Source organism: Notamacropus eugenii, chromosome 5 (assembly GCF_028372415.1).
Source record: "Notamacropus eugenii isolate mMacEug1 chromosome 5, mMacEug1.pri_v2, whole genome shotgun sequence".
In the NCBI taxonomy this organism is placed as follows: Eukaryota; Metazoa; Chordata; class Mammalia; order Diprotodontia; family Macropodidae; genus Notamacropus; species Notamacropus eugenii.
The window spans coordinates 217380715-217402010 of record NC_092876.1 but is presented as its reverse complement, the minus strand read 5'-3'; the positions used below and the strand labels follow the sequence as shown (position 1 = coordinate 217402010).

General features: G+C 36.4%; 1 protein-coding gene and 1 pseudogene across 4 annotated transcripts in view; one reads left to right on the top strand and one right to left on the bottom strand.

The window, feature by feature from the left end:
* CCDC148 (coiled-coil domain containing 148) overlaps positions 1-21296 on the top strand; it is a 300035-nt gene that overhangs the window by 35223 nt on the left and 243516 nt on the right. The window contains exon 3 of one of the 4 annotated variants that reach the window (XM_072612057.1): positions 15084-15123. The exons of the other annotated variants lie outside the window; for them this stretch is intronic. The gene's annotated coding sequence lies outside the window, so the exon portion shown is untranslated. The remainder of the gene's footprint in view (positions 1-15083; positions 15124-21296) is intronic. 4 annotated transcript variants of the gene reach the window in all.
* Positions 16842-19697, bottom strand: LOC140507804 (pre-mRNA-splicing factor SLU7 pseudogene; annotated as a pseudogene).

The window sequence follows — 21296 nt, the reverse complement described above, 5'->3', positions numbered from 1 at the left end:
CTTAGAGGAACTGATGCTGAGTGAGGGGAGCAGCACCAAGAGGATACTGTACACAATAACAGCCACACTGTGCAGTGACCAACTGCTCAGCAATGCGGTGCTAAGACAATTCCAAAAGACTTATAATGGAAAATGCATCCACATCCAGAGGAAAAACTGTGGAGTCCGAATGCAGATCAAAGCATACCATTGTCTCTTTTTTTCTGTCATGGTTTTTGTTCATATTCTTCCTTCACAACATGATTAACGTGGAAATATGTTTAAGAGGGTTGTACATGTACAGCCCATATCAGACTGCATGCGGGGCAGGGAGGGGAGAAAGGAGGGAGAAAAAAAATTTGGAACTCAAAATCTTATAAAAGTGAAAGTTGGAAACTATCTTTGCATATAATTGGAAAAAAATAAATGCTATTAAGTGGAAAACAAGAACAAAACAAAACAAGCAAAAAACCGAACAGTTTACACACAACAGATTAAGAACATCTATTTTCATAGGGCAGCTAGGTAGTGCAGTAGATAGAGTACTGAATCTAGATTCTAGAAGAGTTCAAATCCAGCCTCAAATAATTACTAGGTGTATGATCCTGAGCAAGTCATTTAACTTACTTTCTTCAGTTTCCTCAACTCTAAAAAGCAGAAATTAATAGCATGTAAAGATCAAATAAGATACTAATTATAAAGCTCTTATCACAGTGTCTGACACATAAGAAGTACTACATGATTAGCAATTCTTATTATTCTTTTCATCTCTTTATGCATGTTTCATATCTGGGCAGGAACCTGTCATTTCTGAATTTTCAGATGTGATTCAGAAGTTCAAATCCTATTCTTTGATACCATCTTCTTGATTTTTAAATTTTTTAACTAAAAAAATTGTTAATCTTCTTTTCTTACATTATCCTGATTTCTGACTATATTCCTTCCCTTACTCGACAAAGTATATTTTGTAACAAGTATTTCGAAAAAAAGAAAAAGATCAGGAGAGCAATAAACTATTCACATTGTTTACAATATGCATACAATACATCAAATATTTCCCAATCATAGTGTCCCATGTCTTCAGGGAACTGAGGGAGATACATTCTTTCAGTTCTTCTCTAGGATCAAGCCTGTTCATTATTAATATACAGTATTCTCCTTATTTCTTTTTGGTTGTTCTTTCCAGTTACATTGGTATAATTACTTAATATTTTTTCTGGTTCTGCTTATTTCATTTTGAATCAGTTCATATGGTATCCCCATGTTTCTCTGAATTCTTCATAGTTGTCATTTGTTAGACAGTGTAATTACATTGTAATTCCATTACATTCATTTAATGCATTTTGTTTAGTCACATCCCAATTAACGGACATCTGCCCCATTTCCAGTTCTTTGTTACCACAAACAGTACTGCTATGAATTTTTGATATCTATAGGACTCTGTCAGACTCCATCTTGCTTTATTGAGTGATTTATTGATTCTTAGTCATATTCTCCCAATATTACTTTTCTCTTCTGAATTCTTTATCTTCAGTGGGGAGTAATGAAGAAAATACTCTGTCCTCAAAGTAGGCAGTTTGTTATGCAGAATTTTGTACTCTTTAGCAAAACTTAATTTGTTTCTTATGGTAGCATCCCTGATAGTAGTAATCTGTTTTCACAATTCTTCTGAGGTTCTCTATGATGTATTATAAATATGCAGTAGAGAGTCAAAAGATGTTTTCAGGCCAACAAATTACATCTCATTAAGGAATCACCAACCACTAAATGTCTCTTCTTTTAACTGGAGAGCATCTCACGGGAGGTGTGGAGGAGGACATACACTTCACATTCAGAGCAGCTTCCAGCTGTGTGTTTTAAGCTCCAAGTATTTGGTTCCCCTTTCTCTTTCTCCAACACTTCATTGCCCCTGAACACCTGGAGAATAGACAGTCATTTCTCGTCTCTGCCTTTTTCTACCCTAGTAGAGACAACTGACTTTTACTTTGAGCACAGACAGCCGTTCTTGGGTCACAGCAGAAAAACAAACTCTGCACATGTAATTGATTGTCTTTCACATAGTAAGTTTGTTTTTTTTAAACAAGTGCTTGTTATGTTGCATTGGAATGGATTAGAATTTAATGAACAATTTACCTCATTCTCTCTACTTCCTGGAAGAGAGATTCCAGGTTCTTGTCTTTCCTTCTGCGACAAACTGTGAGCAGGTGATTTCATCCTACAGTTGCCAGCTCTCTCACCACTTTAGCAACTTGTTAACATCTTCATGCTTATTTAGTACCCTCTTAGCAATTCTTAACCTTGACAATCACTTCAGACTTCCTTTCCTTTCCTCTGATTAATCACCCACCTTTTTTTACTAATTAATTTTGTAACTTTATTTTAACAACCACCTTCACTTTAAGTTCTATTTCTCCTGTATCTTTTCCTCTTCTTTAGTCATTCACCTTTTGCTCTTTCTTCCCCATTTTCTGCTCAGATCTCTTTCCTTCAGCTCTAGCCCTTCTTTTCTTTGACCTGTGAATAAGAATTACACAGGGTGAGAAAGTATTACCCTGATCACTGAGAGTGAATTGCCAGCATCCCATAACCAGTGTCCATCACAGGTTGGACTTGAACTCAGGTCTTCCTGACTTCAAAGCCAGATCTCTAACAGTCATGAAGTGTAAAATAATATATTTTCCTCACCTTTTTTAGTTCCTAAGGCAATTAAAATAAATTACTTTGATAATTTTGCTGAATCTCCACTCTTTTTTTTGTGGGAAAATGAAAATATTTTTATGGGCTAAAAAAGCATTGGTGCTGATAATCTGACACTTTTTCCTCAGTGATGTATATATTTTCTTTTATGTTCTTCAGCAACAAGATAATCTGTGGCCATTGTGTGTGTGTGTGTGTGTGTGTGTGTGTGTGTGTGTGTGTGTGTGAAAGAGAGAGAGTGAGAGAGAGAGAGAGAGAGAGAGAGAGAGAGAGAGAGAGAGAGAGAGAGAGAGATTTGTGACATGCAATTTTTCAGTATTGTTTTCAGTCCAATTTTATGATGTGGGTGTTGGTCATAAGAAATCAGTAGCTTTCTTTTAAATAAAGCCTCCATAGCTTTGAGAAGGCACTGAAATTTGGGAGCATGTCATTTCATGGAATTCTAAATATAGTGCAAATAAGATATAGAAGATCAAGTTTTTAGGGACTTAACTTACCTTCCTTTCTGGCTTTCACATTCTCTTGATGGGACTGAGTAATCAGGTGGACAAAGAGGAAGCAAGGGAATTGCCTTATTTCATATTCATAGTTTTTATTCATTATATCAGGGAACTGGGAAGACTGAGACAATCTGTTCCAGTCTCTGGGTTTGGGAGAGAACAATTCAATTTGACTAACAAATACTAATTAGCTAATGAACTGCTCAAGCTGTGATTCCTGAAGAGTTCTAGCTTCAGGGTAAACTGTCAAACTTAGCAGTCAAAGGCAGAGATACCAACATGAGGATATTCTGAAAGTAGTAGATGCTGTGTTTTCTCCTCCTTCCCCTTCTTCACCTCACTAAATGGACCAATGGTAGCTGATGTCCCCCACCTCTTCCCCTGACATTATGCTCAGCCATCATAGGAACCTAGAGGATCTAGGATCTGATCAACTAGTCCTTCCTCCATGGGAAAATTCTTTACTTTGTAATGCTGTCAGGGGAAAGAGAACAAATGTCTGAACCTATTTAGGGATGCTTGTCCCAGTGATTCAGAGTCTACATCTGCTGAAGGAAAATCACTTTGTTCTGCAATCTCTACTCCTAATCTCATCATACTTCGTTGTAGATCTACCCATCAATAATCCTTGTTCTGTTCTGACTCCCACTTTATGGTTAACAAACTCCCCTTTATCCCACTCATGCATTTAATTTCTTTCCTTTCCACTGAATCTTTCCCATCTTAAGTGTGTGAAAGTATGTGCCCATGTATCTACTCAGATCTTCTTTAACCTAAAGTGTCTTCTCTAGACCTTCCTCCCCCCTTTAGCTACCATCTCATCTCTGTTTATTTCATTGACAGACCTAACTTGCTGTTTATTAACAAATAGAAATGGTGGTTTTTATGTGATACTTTCACTTCCTTACTGCTGCATTATTCAAAAATGCATTGCAATCTGACTTCCCCTTCCAAATACTTTACTAAAATTGCTTTCTCTAATGCCTTCAATTATTTCCAAGTAGCCACATTCAATGGTATTTCCTCAGTCCTAATCTTTCTTAATCATCTTGTAGTGTTTGACATTATGTGTTATTATATTTTGTTCTTTCTCTTCCTTTGGCTTCCATAATGCTTCATTGTGCTGCTTTGCCATCTTACCTCTCTAGCTCTCCTTTCTTTCTTCTTTACTGACACCTCATTTTTTTTCTTATGTCTTGTAGTGCTAGTGCTCCCCCGTGTTCTGTTTCATCTTCCCATCTCTTGCTACCTCATTAATCTAAGCTATTTCTTTGACTTAAAATCTGAAATGCCAAACACATAGCCTCCAGTACTCCCTCGAGATACCTGAACCAGTTTACAATGTAATTCAGAAATATTTAACAAAATATATAAAAATACAACATTGCTATTATTATTTAGTCATTTCAGATCCTCAGTGACTCCATTTGGGGTTATCTTGGCAAAGATACTGGAGTGGTTTGTTATTTCTCCAGTTCATTTTATAGATGAAGAAACTGAAGCAAACAGGGTTAAGTGACTTGTTCAGGGTCATACAGCTAGTAAGTATCTGAGACCAGATTTGAACTCAAGAAGATGAGTAGGTATGACTCCAGGCCCAGCACTCTATCCACTGTACCATCCAGCTAAACACAGATAATATTAATGTGTGGTTCTCTATGTTAAAATATGACCTCCTAGGATCCTTACATATGGTTTAGTGGCCCCATTTCTATTTGAGTTTAACATCTCTGGCTAAAACTATGAGCTTTATGCAGATGAGTCACAAATGTATTTCTCAAGCTCTAACATTTCTCCTAAAATTCATTCATATTTTTAAAATGACTGCTGTCCATCTTCACCTTTATATTTCCTTGGTACCTATGTTCAACATAGCCAAAATTGAATTTATTTTAATTCCCCCCAAAGCTTACTCTTCATTCTATTGATGGTACCACCATTCCACTATTTTCCTAGTTGTCCTTGCCCCAAACTTGTGTCAACTTAAAACTTTCTTTTTTTCTCACTTCCTGTATCCAATCATTTGTTAAACTTATTGAAATAAATAAACCAAAGCCAAAATAAACCTCTTGTCAATCTATTCCTTTTCATTCCCTGTTTTCTAATATGTTTTATCCGGGTTATTACTGCAATAGGGGTCATAACCATCTTTACTTCTAATATTACCCTATTTCAGTTAGTCGTTCAGCAAATATTAGGTGTCTACTATGTGTCAGAAACTGTGCTTGGTGCTAGAGGTTGAAATATAGACATGAAACACTCCCTTCTCTCCAGCAGCTTTAACATTCCATCAGGAAAGATATACATATATGAGTATATTCAGAATATATGCAATAGAGTGATATATAAGATATTCATATAATATATACAACAGGACTATTTTCTGGGGGTATCAGGAAAGTCCTCATGTAGAAACTGGCATGTGAGTTTAGTTCTGAAGGAAACTAGACATTCTAAGAGGTGGAGGTGAGCTTGAAGTGCATTCAAGGTATTTAAGATTGCTTGTGCAAAATCATGGAGAAAGAAGATAGTGTTGTGTAGCCATTGCAAAGCCTGAATTCTAATTAAAGGAGCACTAAGACAGTGAGAATCACAATCACAGCAAAAGAATTATTATTTTATGTGGCAATAAACTTATTTTTTCATTAATGGGAAATAAAGACCCTGGGAAACATCATCCTACTGTTTTCTAGCATCATTCGTTTGATCAGAAGAAAGACTTATAAAGCCCTCTTCTTTTTTTTTTTTTTTTTTTTTTGCAGACCACTCAGGGTATACAACTGGAAACCTAAACAGATCCTTATGCTCATCCTATCTTTCCATTTAGAGTTTTGGGCCAATTCCCTACCTCCTACAGGTCATGTTTATCAGCTGTAAGGAGGACAGTTTGTATCAACCGAATTTGCATGGAGAGTAGTAATGTTCAATAAGCCTGGTAACGTAGTTGAAGTCAGATAAGAAAGGCTTTAAATGACAAACAAAGGACTTTATATTTGATCTGAGGTAAGAGGGAGTGACTGGAGTTTATTGAACCAGGAAGTAACCTGGTTAGATCTGGGCTTTAAGATTATCCCTGTGGAGGAAGTGTGAAGGATTAATTGGAGAGGGAAGAGACTTGAGGCTAGGAAAACAAGCAGAATGAAATGCATTGTAGTAGTCCAACTGAGAAAGTTAAGAACTAGGGTGGTGGTTGTGCAAGTGGAAAGAAATGAACTAATGTGAGAGATATTATGGAAGTAGAATTGACAACACTTGGAAACTGATTTGGATATGAGTTGAGAACAGTGAAATTGAAATTCATTCTGGAGTTGTGAAACTGGTTGACTGGAAAGTTAGTGGTGTCCTCCAAATAACTCTCAGAGACTTAAGAACTCTAATAAATTCAATAACCAACAACAATTCTGGGGGGCAATCAATAATGAAACAAGCTGCCAGCCTTCTGACGGAGAGGCCATAGACTAAAGATGCAGAATGAGACCTGTATTTTCAGACATGGTCAATATGGGGTTAGCTTCACTAGGTATATTTGTTACAAGGATCTTGTTTTCTTTTTCCCCAAAGGAGGGAGAGAAGGTGAGGAGAGGAAATAATTTTTTTTTTTAATGTGGAGGTGTCCTCAACAGAAATAATTCAGCCAGGAAGAAGTGTCAGTGTGAAAGAGGAGAAATAACAGGTTCTGGTTTTTGACATGGTGAATTTGAGATTTCTGTGAAATAACCAGTTTGAAATATCCAGGAATTGGTGATGTTATAATATAGGTCAGAAGACAGGTTGTCCTGACATAGGTGATGATTCAGCAAAGACTATGGGGAATAAGTAGTTCAACAGGTTAAAGGAGAACAAAAAGAAAGTAGTCACAAAAACTGGGAGAGGAAACTATTCCAGAGAAAAAAGTAGTCTTTTAATTAAAAATCCCCATTAATGCTAGTGCCTTCCCTCTGTTAATTAGAATTGTAAAGAAAAACAACTTTGAAAGACTTAAGAACTTTAATTAGTCACTCAATAAACTTTTATTAAGTGACAGACATAGTGCTAAACAAAAGACAGTTCCTGGTCTCTAGGAGCTCTTAACCTCATGTGGAAGAGAGAATTCAAATAATATTATATAAACATGATATATACACTGGACTAATTGGAGATAACCAATAGAGGGAAGGCACTAGTTTAGTATAGTTCCTGGCACATAGTAGACACTTGTTGTTTGTCCTTCATTCTCCAAGAAGAACATGACGTTGGGAAGATGATGTCATGACTTGCAAGTGAAATTGGATTTAAGCAAGGCTGGGCTGTGCAAAGTCACCAGCCTTACTGTCTCCTCCTGAGTTATCTGAATCCAATGGCAAGATACAGATGAGGACAACTAAAGATGGTCCTGGATACAGAGGGAAACCTTGGTCTTTTTAAGCTGAGGTCTTTCCCAGGTCTCAGTGTGCCCATTCAGGTTAGATAAGGTTAAGGTTAGGTAAGAAATGAGGCAAAAAATGACCCCTTTTCCCTAGTCAAAAAAAATTCAATCTGGAAAGGGAAGACCCTAGGGAGGACTTTGGCCAAAACAGAAACAGTTGCTATTTACATTCTCTCTGAGCCATCAGAACCCAAACAATGACCAAGGTAGGCTTGGGCTGGGACCTATTATTGGCTAGTCCAAGAGAGTCAGAGTGATTTAAGTTTAAAGCATGGTCTTTAAAAAAGAAATCTAGCCTGCAAACCTCAAAATATCTTGCAAGGTTTCAGTAATCAAAATGTATATTCCTTTGGGCAGAATACCTGCAGGTGAAGTATGATTCCCTATGTGGACAGGGGGAGAGGAGAGAGAGGAAAGAAGAAACAAAGGAAGGAAAAAAGGAAGGGAGAGAGGGAAGAAGAAAAGGAAGCGGGAAGAAGGGAGCTGCATTACCCAACTGAAGCTGGGTACTTGGTTCTCCAATGGGACAGCTACCACTAGTCACGGGTTGTTGTTTGTCCTTCGTTGTTGAAGAGGACCATGACACTGGCAAAGTGATGTCATAGGTTGTTAAGTGAATTGGGTTTAAGTGAGGCAGGGCTGTGCAAAGTCACCAGCCTCATTCTCTCCTCCTGAGCTATCTGGCTCTTAATAAATAAGTAGACACTTAATAAATACTAGTTGACTGGTCAACAGGATCAAATACATGCTTTTTACTGGTACTGTGTACCATTTACACAACCCGGTTGTATCAGTGTTGTACTAAAAACACTTTAACGTTTTTTTGACTATCAAATAAAATCTGAGCTTTTAAACCTAGATACAAAATTCCCTAATGCGATATTATTATACCATTCTAGCCTCATGGACGACTATTCTCCTCTAGGTATTCTACATTTCAGCTCAACTAGATTCCTTGAAATCACCCAAACATAAACACTGTTCTCATGCCGGAAGGGGGTAAAGAAAAGAGTTGAACATGATGTGATCTGCACTGTAGAAGGGAATGTCATATGCCAGATCTATGGAAGCATGGAAGGAGTCACTGATTAAAACATAATGCCCACAAGACCAAGGGTGGTACTTCTGCTTGTTTTTTTTTCCATAATTAATTTGTCTAACTGCACTTACCTATCTTTCAATATATATTGCTGGTTACAAGATGGACCAAGTAAGAAGTTATGTATGAGTCAGGGCAAATCTATCATCACTATTTGAGAAATCATTCAGCCTAAATGGCCTACTTCCTACTAATGTGTCAGTTTTATCATCTTCATTTTTAAAGGGCACTGCATCTGTGATTTTTTTCTTAGCTCAAAGAGTAGTCACACACTTGTTATTTAACACATTGTCTCTTACAAATGCCAAAAAGAAAGGCTCAAAGAGAAACACTCTTACGAAGTTCTGATTCTCCACCCCACAGCTGTCCAAATGTTTGGCTCTGGTCCCTTCTTCATGTTGCAGGAAACAATGTGGCCACTTGTACTAGGCTGGCAGGGGCCTTTGGTTAACTAAATACTGTAAAGAGTTCCCTGGCTACAGATTATTGCAAGATGTAATCATTTCTATTTTCTTTGGGTCTGGGGGGGGCAACTTTATGTTATATAAATGTAACGCAAACACGAATGTAAACATTTACTTTATGGTCTGCCTTTTTGGGAAACAAGCAAAAGAAACATTCTGTTTTTGCCACAGAGAATCTGCAGTTTGGATAATTGAGAGGCAGTACAGTAATATTGATATGATTTACAGAAAAGCAAAACACCTTCAACGTATTCCTGTTCATTCCTTGTAGGTTATGCGGCTTCATCCTGGGGTGGGGCAGTATCAAACAATCTGATGACTCAGGGCCAGGAAGCTGGAATGTGCATATCATTGTAGGACTTTACCTTACATGTGTGTCTGAAATCCTCACTTCCTGTGTCTGTGGGGAAAATGGTTGGAAGGGAGGAGCCGGTTTTTGTGGAAGAGTTTGTAAAAAATCTATGTGACTTGAGAAGGATATACCTATGCTCGCACCTGCATCTCATTTTTCCAAGTCAGTTCCCAGCACACATTCCCTCGTATTTTCTATTTATTTCCTTGTTTATATGGAATGACCTTTGCCTGAGATACTCAATGAACATTTTTAATGTTATTATTTCAACATTAATAGTTGTTTGTAGGCCTAAATGTCATGTTAAACACAACCCCACTTCCATAATTCTACAAGCCCAAGCATCTTTCCTCAATATAGTATGAGAAGGTTCCAGTGATGAACAGCTACTTTGAAGTAATACCTTAGTATTTTTATAAGATCTCTCTCTAGGATGAAGTTGTTTTACCACTTAAAAACCGTAGAAGTTATGGACTTCTAGTAGGGAAATCCTTTTAATCATCATTATTTAATAGAAGTAGATTAAATATGTGGAAGAATGATGCCTCAGGAGTGATTTGATTTGAAATTGCTTTCCTTTTTCAAGAGTTAAAAATACTAACTACTGACTCTCAAAAAAGAAAGAAGGCACAGCAACCCTGGTAGACCAGTAGCATAAAATGAAACTCTAGGACATTGATATTAAAAAGTGAATGTCAGCACAGTTTACCCAAACTTTTCTTTAATATTTCTTACAGTCTTAATGAAGTGAACCCCAAATCCTATAGAAAAGTCATCCATAGTCATGGATGATAGTTCTTAAATGACATGATCTTGATAATTCTATGATAAACCTAAGCTATTCTTTTAGCATGCTAATGTTATGCACTGTTATCAGGTGAGAATGGTAATAACTAGTATTGTGGCAATAACTAATATTCCCCAAAACTTTCATTTGCTACAATTTATCACATATGAACAAATGTAGAGTTAGGTATAAGTAAGTAACTTTAGATGTTTGAACCATGTGTGTTAAGCTTAAATAAAGTTTATATTTATTTATATTTATAATAATATTTATGCTTATAAATATTATTATATTTATATATTTGTATTTATAAAATCATTCTAATTTTTAAAGCAGATTCTCAGATAATATTAGAAAGCAGTTGCTTTATAACTACTTTCTCAGGCAACATCTTAATCAGTAACTGATAGGTAGGTACTTATTGAAAGATCAATATGGCACTTCATTTCTGTTTAAGCAAGAAATTCCTTGACAAAGCTTAACACAATTAATACTTTAAAATAAAATTATTTCAGTACCCAAGTGAGATACAAGATTCAACTTAGAGGATGCCTCTTTTTTACTACTACAATGAAATTACAATGGTAAATTTTTTTAAATGCTGGGAAATTTGTCTTGAAGATACATTTTCAGCTGCTATATAAATTACAAATGAAAGGACACAGAAATACATGATTAGTTAATAAATATATATCCTAATCAAAGCAAGCATTCTTTGTAATAATATAGGGAATGTTCTTTTATCCATAGTACAAACTTTATTTTCAACTAAAGATAAACTTTTAAAGTTAATGAGAATATACATTGATAGGTACCATCAAAAGATTATTGGGACAGCTTTTGGAGGTAGGACTGGAGTATAAATAAATCTACGTATGATTGGGCCAATGGTATGGTAACTTGTGAATGTTCTTTAACAGAATTACATTAATTTTAATATGTCTCCTTAATTCACTAAATTTCTTTGTTCTAGGTCCTGCCTGAGAGAGGGCATAACTATTTTAACTAAAATAGAATTCATGAAAGGGATCTTTTATTTTTCTGTTCATTTCTTTTCAAGTTGCTATAGCAAAAAGAATGGCAACACTGTTATGGGGGAATGAATACATATAGAAGAATTCATAATGTGTTATATTAAAAATAGCTTTTATGTTAATAAGGAGTTGTCTAAATTGCGAGAGTAGTCTATCGAGAGTTTCAGAACTTCTACTAAGGCACTAAAATGATCCTTTGTATTATACATTTAAGAAGCAGTGTCTCTTTTAATGAAAGACAGTGTTGCATAGTGGTGATATCACTAGCCTTGGTGTTAGAAGACCTGACAAGCTCAGTTTCTACCACTATTTAGGTTGGTAATTTGAGCAAGTTATTACCTACCCCCTCCTGAATCTCAGTTTCTTCATCTACAAAATGGTAATAATAATATAATAACCTAACTAATAGGATGATTATGAAGATCAAATGAGATAATGTATCTAAAGCACTTTGCAAATCTTAAGATGGCTATCTAAAATCATCTAAAAGTCTAAACTGAAATCTTAGTAATAATAATAATAGCACTTATGTAGTGCTTTAAGCTTTGCAAAGCACTTAATCGATAATCAATCATTAACCATTAATTAGCACCTACTATGAACCAGGCATTGTGCTAACCATTAGAGATAAGGAAAAAGGGGCAAAAAATGGTTCCTGTCCTCAAGGAACTTACAATCTAATGGGAGAGACAACATGCAAACACATCTATACAAAGCAAGCTATATAGAGGATAAGTAGAAAATAATTAACAGAGGGATAGCCTAACATTAAGAATTGATTTTTATCCTTTTTAAAATTTTTTTTTATCCTTCATTTTATCCTTTGTTGGAATAATATTTTTTTTATTCATTGAACTGTTTCTGTCATTTTTCTGCTCCCAAATCTGAATGGTTGTTTATTGCAGATTAAGTAAAGTTCTAATCATTTTGCCTGACATTTAAGGCATTCTTTGGGACCAGGCTGCTATTTCATACTTATTTCTCCCTTTTAGTCACCCTAGGCTCCAGTCAAACTGTACAATTCTCTCTATTCCTCAAAAATATACTTTGTTTTCATACTTTCCTACTTTTCTCACTATGCCTGGAATAAGCTCTCACTTCTTTGCCTATTGAACTTCTATAAAGTTCAGCTCAAATGCTACTTCCTTTAGGAAATCTTCTGTGATCCCCATCATTAACACCTTTCTGCCGGATTTCACATACCACTTTTATGTGCCTCTCTAATTCACTATTATTTATTACTGTATATTAGGTATTTCTGCATATGCCTTCTCCTGCCTGAACTGTAAATTCTGTCTTTGTCTTATCTTAACTTCACATTAAACCCAGAACCTAGCCTTAAATGTTTGTTGAATTCAGTGAAAAATTCTTTGAAATACATGAACATAGGAGATAAATAAATGAATGAACAATGCTGCCATGGAAATGCTATTATTAATTCCATTTTACATATGAAGAAAATGAGGCAGACAGAGGTTGTTTCTTACCTATGGTCACACAGCTAGTAAGTACCTGAGGATGGATTTGAATTAGGTCTTCTTAATAACTCCAGGCTCAGCTCATTATCCACTGTGTCACCCAGCTGCCTGGAACACAGTTGTGAATATTATTAAATGAGAATTCATATAAAGATATATTGCACAATTTACTGTATTTAATGACATAATATGTATGGAACCAGAAATGGTTATATAAACGTTATCATCAATGTTGTTATTACTGTAACTATAACATATAGGAAGATGACATTGATGCAATTTCTTAATTCCAGAGCCATAGCATTTTTTTTTGAGGGAACTGGCTTAAAGTGACTTGCTCTAGGTCACACAGCTAGTAAGTATCTGAAATGGGATTTGAACTAAGGTCCTCCTGACTCCAGGACCAAGAGCCATAACATTTTGATAATACTTTTAAAATCAAGGGGGAAACCTATTAACTGTTAGACTTTTTCTTTGGGATCTGTGGGGCAAGACATCATGTGCTATAGTGTCAGAAAAGAGAGACAACCCTTTTGTCTCTCTTCTACAGAAGATAGAAGACAGTTTCTCACAAAAATCTTCACTCTGTGATGATAGAGAAATATACAAATTATGGGTAAGAGTCTTATATTGATTGTGTCAGCCAACCTGCTGCTTTTTTGCAAGAAAAGAGCTAAATAGTCAACAAAGTTGATACCTAATCTAGACAGAAAGAGACAGTTTGGTGTGTGTTGGAGAATGCTGGATTTGGAATAATATATCTTGCGCCAAAATCTCAGTTGTCACTTAATAGCTTTGTGTCACAACCTCTCTAGGCCTCAATTTTCTCATATGTAAAATGAGAAGGTTGGGGTGATGTCACTTTTAGGGATTCTTCCAGCTTTAAATCCATGATGCTATGATCTTAAAGTAGAATATATGTAATATTTATAAAGCACTTAGCACAGGTCCTGGTTCTTAGTGGGTACTATATAAATGCTAACTATTACCATCATCAGGTATAAAGGTAGAACTAACCTCTTCTATTGCATAATTATTTATGGTATCTCAAGGTACACATCGAAAAGAATACACAGATCAAATCTATTATGATAAATAATATAATAGGTACAATGGTGTAGTAGATAGAGAGCTGGCCTTCAGGAAAACCTAGATTCAAGTCCTGCTTCTGGCTAATACTGACTGTGTGACCTTGAGCAATAAGACTTAAATTCCCCATACTGTAGGCCAAAGTTGTCAATGATGACATCATGAGGATGGAAAAAAAGACATTGGATTTGGCAATTAAGTCACCAGTGCCCTTTTTAAAAGCAGTTTTTGTACAAAGATAGGGTCAGAAGCAAGATTGTAATAAACTGAGAGTTGGTGAGTTAGCAGAGGCATTAGCTTTAGAAAATCTTTTTAGGAAGTTTGACCATGCAAGGAAGGAAGGAGGATGGCAGCTGAATATAGAAGGATTTTTGGAAGTGGAAACTAAGAGTTATCCTCACCTGTTTATGACTCTCATGAGTTCCTTGTGTTTCCCCCCATTATTTTGATGGGATGACATAAAGACTGTCCTATATCTAATATAGATTGTTAGCATAGGAACTAAGGGCCCTTTTACTCATATTTGCAGAAATATAGACATATGAATGTTCTAATATTCCCATGGCATATTCATAACCCCAGTATTCTAGAACATGGGATACATAGTTATCAGATTAATTTGGGAAGATTTCTATTATAATTTTAAATTCTGTTAATTAATTGTTAGCTCTCATAATTTACTATTTCTGTAGCATGGTCATTTCATTATTTACAAAAAAAACAAATTAGAGGGATCATTGGAGATGAAGTATGAGAGAATTAGAAAATGTCAGCTATTCCAACTTATTAATATTTTCCAAAAGCTTGTTTTTTAAAAATCAAGTGTTTGGAACTTGGAAATAATTTCTTATGGAAACAATGTGTTAAATCTTGGTTAAATTCCCAGGCCAGCTAACAAAAACCTATTTAATGCATAATGTGGTTGGACTATAGCTCTAATAATATTAGTATGAATTTCTCAATTTCAGAAATGAATTTCCCAGCTCAAACTATACAAAATATCTAAACTGTTTATACGACACTCTTCATAGTTGTCATCATGGGGCCACTCAGTGGAAATGGTAGCAGGAGCTGGGGAGAATGAGGAGATAGGAATAAAGAAGAACAGAGAAAGAGATGCAAAATAAAAGTCTAAAGGCATAACATTTAGAACTAGAAGGAATCTTAGAAGTAATTTGTCTTATATCATTATTTTACAGAAAAGGAAACTGAAGCAACTTGCTCAAGGCTACCCAGCTGGTAAGCACCTTAATCAGGAGTCAAACCCAGGCCCTCTGAATCTAACTCAAGTGTTCTTTTGGCTGCAGTTTAAGATTTTATAGTTTTTATAAGTAAGGACCTTTGGTAATAAAAGTTTTGCAGACTGATAAAAACTTTCATGAACCGTGGCCAACCCACAGACTTGGGACAGTGCCCTAAGCTTTTCCTGTTTTTCACAGATTGTTCCTTTTCCTCTGCATCTGATCCCACAGGTTCACAAAACACTACAGGTTGTTTCACAATAGTTTCCATCAAACAAGGGTTTCAGCATAGCAATATGGGTGCTGGTTACTGGCAACTACTTGGTTGTTCATCATGGAATGTGTGAAATTATAATGTCAACAGTTTGAGTTTTTATTCTTGCCCCTTAAAAAACTTCAGTCATCCCTCTAATCTCATTCCATTTCATATGCTGCTCAGCTTCTCATCATTGCAGCAGGTAGAATAGAAGTATAAGATTTTTTTAGTGGAAGGGATCTTCAACGTGATTTAATTCTTTGTAAGGCACAAGGAGTAGACCACCTAGATTTTGCCCTTCCTAGCATGCTCATTTTATTCCTCCTCAAATTGAGATCCCTCTAAAGTTGTCTTGCTTTGACCATAGCCCCAGGGTTGGATTGTAGTGGCTATCATGGGTCCCAGTGTAATTGGAGTCAAATACTCCAATTAATCTGTGATCTCATTCATAGGCATAAAGCCTCCAATGCTGCAGATTGTAATCCATCCATGTCAGCCTAGCCCATGTGACTTGTCTGTTTTTTCCTACAATTTTACCAGAGGCTGCAAGTTTTCCATTCAGTGTGTTTGAGGTCTTAACAGTAGCTAATTACAGGTATTGCACATGATTAATTATTCATAGGCCAATAGCACAAATGAACTGAAGGTTGAGGTTCACAAGGTTTTACTGCAGTTGATACTAAGAACCTACTCATCTCCTCTGCTTCTCACTATATTCCACTCCACAACTATGTGCATTTGTGCTCTGCCTGCCTGCTTTCCCCCCTTGTCTTAATATGTCTATGCTTATCTTTGTCTTCTCCTGCCCTTCCCCTTCCTCACCCTCACTTTCTCATTCTCTTCATTTGTTTAGTCCCCATCCTTTGTGTCTTCTTCTTTAACTAGTGATAATAGTGAATTTCAGTATATACTTATACTGTAACTTTATGCAATTATATTTCATGTTCCCATCCTGTAATTTTAAAAATTATTTTTTTCTTTAAAGAGAAAGCAATGGAAACAAACTTTTGCTTTTAAACTTATGATCATGTATTTAGAACTGGAAGGGCCTTGGGAGGTCATTTAATCCAACACCCTCCTTTGCCAAAGGGTTAAGTGAATTGCCTAGGTCCTAGAAGTAAGTGGAGAAGCTAGAATTCAATCCATGTTATTTGACTCCTAATTTGATGCTTTTTCAACTGTATTACACTATTTCATGTAACCCTGTGATTCAGTGAACCTTCAGAACCACAAGTTTTTCTCTTCCAAATGTACCTACATGTATATACACACTGCTATCCCTTTGTGCCACAGTGTCACTATTGCTTTCTTTTCCTAATGGAAAGTGTTCCAGAAATTTATTTAAAAGATAGACAATAGGAAAAACAAATGAGGATTTTCTTCCATCTCTGTTTACCAAGAGAATAGAAAGAATATATACAAGTTGGGTGTCCTGAATCTTCTTCCAAGTCATGACATTGCTATCCAACAAAAGAAGTCATGGGATCATCCTGCCTCTGGTGTTTCATCCTGTATGCCTCCATTTCCTCTTCTATAGGCTCTTGGGCTTCGTATATGCTATTGTAGGCCCTCTTTTTCTTATCTTGATGCATGATTTCCTTATCATGGAGGAAGCAGGCCTGCTCAGCATTTAATGCAGTTTTCAATTTTTTATGTTTCTTCTCTTCTTCACCCTCACTCTCTAATCCCCTCTTCCTATGTTTCTTTTTTCTCTTTTCTATTTCTCTTGGTGAAGCTCCATCAGAGTTTTTGGTCTGCTCATTTACTCTTCTCCCACAGCATCATCAAGAATATATTCATTTGCATTAGCAATTTCCTTCCCAAGTTTTCCAATACTGTAGAAAAACTTGACAAAGGAGTGACAGCACTTGTACTCCCACCTACCTTCTTTCCAATAGGAACCCCAGTTGTGTGTGTAGTTGTCGATCTTGACATCCTCCTCCTATTTATGAGCAAGCTCACTCTTGTCTTTTGATGTTGTGAATAAAATTTCACATAGTCTTCTGTTTGAGGTAACAGTAACTGGGGGCAGGAGAAGGAAGGAGTGCATCCAGGTGTTCTTGACCTCTGTCCTTACGTAGGATGCTTTCTTTCTGTTTTTTGAAATTTTCTTTCTTGACTTTAAATAATTTATAGAGCAACTCCAGTTTTGTTGGATCTGCTATGGAGGTGCACTTCAGATTCTTTGTCATAAGCCTCCCAGGCAAACAACTGTGTTTGTGCAATTATAATTGTACCGCCGGTGTATCAAAATTATCTCCTGTATGTAATCAGGGCTCCTTCCTGCCTTGGTGTAAGGATAATCTCTGATTGCTCTTGTTTTTGGATCCCAGTAGGCAGAATTGGGATCTAAATTTCACAAATATTTAGCAGTGTCTTCTTGAACACTGTTATCTTTCCCTCTGAAAATCTGATTCTTCTCAACATTGATGTTTTGGGGAATTCACTGGATTCATTAACTTTCCCGAGGATAATTTTTCCTATAGCTCCTTGAGTGTTCCGTGTGCGTTTGGCCAGAACAACTTCAGCATATTCTTCTACGATCTTCCTGTGTTCTTCTAAGTTGCTGCCATTCCACCTATTCCTTTGACATAAGCTGTGTTCATTTGGTGCTCCTCTGCAGGATTTTGTGCGCACAGTATTCTCTTTTTCGTCCCTCTTAGACCATGTTCCTCAGGCTGGGGTCTCTGATGCTTATATGCCATGAAGACGGCGATCTTTGCCTTGCTCTCATACTTCGGCAGGAGAATCACCTAGCCCTCCAAACCATGTCACTTGATCCCCGTGGGGTGGGAGTGGGCGTGCGGTTCCGGGTTATCGGGCAGTGTCACTGCTTTCCGGGAGGTTCTAAGAGGAGCGTTCACCGACCCGGGTCCTGACTGTGCTTCTACGGTGACCAAGTCTTGTGTTCATTTGGGGCCGTCGGCGGGCATCCCGCAAGCCACCGGGGCTGATTTGTCTTGAAGAGACGTGACATGTTTACCTTGTTGCTTGTAATAAGAAGAGGGCGCGTGATTTTATTTTCCTGCATCTCTTCAGACTTCACACACCTTTTTATCTGTTTTTGGTCTTATTTGCGATGAAACGCCAAATGAAGTTTATTAGCTTTTAAAAATAAAAATTTTCGCTAAATGCAAATTTCACATGTTGCCATTTAAGATTGGTGATAATAGAATCTCCTGATTTTTATCCAAGGCTTTTATTGTGGACTGCATGTCTAGAAGAACTTGTGATTCCTTCATCTGCTGATGCATCAAAAACTTCTTTGGGCTTTGTGTCCTATCCTGAATCAGTCTCTGTCACTGAATTGAAAAGATTTTTAAAATTGTTTCACTGTCATTCAACTTTATTTTTGCTAATAGCATCAAACTTTTAATTTTTATTTGAACATTTTATAAATTGTAATAAAAAGAAATAGCAGCATGTTTGAGACCATTTATCAAAAGATCAATTTGTTTTGTGAATGTTCCATAAAATAAATATATTCTTTTTAAAATGTACATTTAGAATTGTAATAAAAAAGAAACTGAGTGGCAAAGACATTTTAGGGTAGGTATAAGAATTGTTGCAATGGAAATTCTTACCATAAGACCTAGATCTGATCCATAGCTTTTGAAATTCAGAAACTTGATTTTTATCACTTTACTTAAGGGTGATTAGGTTTGGGGGAATTTACTTACATGACTGAAATTCACAAGAAACTGGTTGATAAACCACAGTACTAATTTACAATGGGGTATATAACTTTTGATTGACCGGCATAATTACATTTGGTATCTAAGGTACTCGTTTTTGGTGTTTTGGCAACAAAATTTTATAGGGGAAAAAGACTGTGTTGTTTTCTTGACCCAGGGAGAAAAAGAGGTGGCTTACCAGTTGGGGTGAGTGTGTGTGTGTGTGTGTGTGTGTGTGTGTGCTTATTTCTTTATATGTGCATTTGTATACATACAGACATATATATGCATATGTATAATCAACTTGTAAACTCCATTGTACCCATCACCAAAACACCCCTGAAGTTGTGTCTCTTCTTTAACAAGTCAGTCCTGATTGGCAACTTGGAAATAATGATTCTCTTCACAGGACTGTTGTTTAATACTATCGGTTTCAAAAGAAATAGATTGTGTAATCTCTGCCCTCAAGGTATTTATAGTATATTTGGGGAGGAAATGACAGAGCAATATATAAACATATATGATACTCCAAGACTCTCAGACACTTTCATGGTTCTCTGATTTCATTGACTTGGAAGTTAGCTCCAATGATGCAGCTCACAACCTGTCACTGCCTGCCCACTCCGTGCAATTCTTGCTCATGTCCTCATGTGAATTCAGTAAAAAGGGGCTACATAATGAGCTGGGGATCTTCCTTTCCTGTCCTTCCTTCCTGTCTGTTCTTATCATGTAGGTAGCATCTCTTCACTTTTTATCATGCGTTTTTCCTGATGAAATTTTTTTCTTTTTTTCTTTGAAGTTCCTTATTGGTTATACTTCTCCCACCAGCTTAAACTCACCATAAGACCTCTCCACTAATTGTGATTTTTTTTTTCTGTTCAAATTTTCAGTATTTCAATTTCTGTTCAAATATTTCAGTATTTTTTGAGAACTCTTGTGTTCCATGTGTCAAAGCCATATAGCACCAGCAAAATGTGATGCTAAATGTTAATAAGATAGATCTTTGTTTCTGGGAGAAGCTAAACATCATTAAAGAAGCTTTGAAATTTCCTGTGAGCAATGTAGCCTACTCTTTCCTTTCTATTTAATTCTGGACCCAACTTATTCATTTGTACTGTCTGTTCCAGATATACTTGGTTGGGTTAGACATCCCCCTAATTCACTGATGGGTTTGAGACCTGTCAGTCACCCTCAACCTGCTTTAGCCTGACAGCTGAGATGATTTTATTGGGGTACGACTACTGTGCTACAGCTTCTTGGAGCGACAAGTGAAAATTGGGAGCTAGGTGGACACCAAAGGTGGATGAGCAGCCAAAGGGTTCAGTAAGCCCTCACAGCAGAGGTGCTAGTCCTCTCTTAAGAACCCATATACACAGATATACTTACAGACTGTATAGATCATTCATTCAATGGCGTGCCATAATCTGAGAAATAGATATTCTCTTTTGATCTTTCTTGTGTAATTGGTTAAATCAAACTCTTTTGAGTGATTATAGATCTCTTCTAAAAGGTTTTTCAATGTTCTCAGGTTTATTCCAGTGCAGTGCTCCAACACTGTCATCTGCAAACAGGATTGCATAGAGGACTTCAACCTTCACAAAGAATCTGTGTTCAATTTAGACTTGATAGTGGATCTCCTTTTTGTTTTATGCTACATTCTATCTTTCTGACCTTTTGATCATATTTAAGACAATATAGTATAAATTGTTTATGTAGGTTCTAAAAGGTCATGGCACAGAGGGACTAATACTCAGGAGTTGTCTTTTTATAGTATAGTCTTGTGATGGCCCTACCAAACTTGACATTTGGGATTATAATACAAACTGCCAGACTGCTTTGGACCTGCATTATCTATACTTAGTGCCAAAGCCCTTGTTCATTATAGTGAGGCTGTACATCCAATCCTAGTTGAGAAGTCCTGTATTTTCAGTACCTCAGGGGTAAGGTAATTTTGAGCATTAAGATATTCCACCAAAAGAAGTATAATGATAATTCTGACTCAGCTAGTGAGTAGAAGTTTCCACTATGATCAAGGTTTATACTTTTAACCCAGATGAGAGAATAATAGATGGGTTTTGTTCTCTTGCTATGAATAATTGAGTAAACTGTATAGTCACTTGGCATACTGTCACCATTGATATATGTCATCTGTCACAAGATGTTACTAACCAGAAATCATCTTATGATGAAATTTGACCTTGATATATTGTCACTATTCCTTGGAAAGATACCATTTGTATA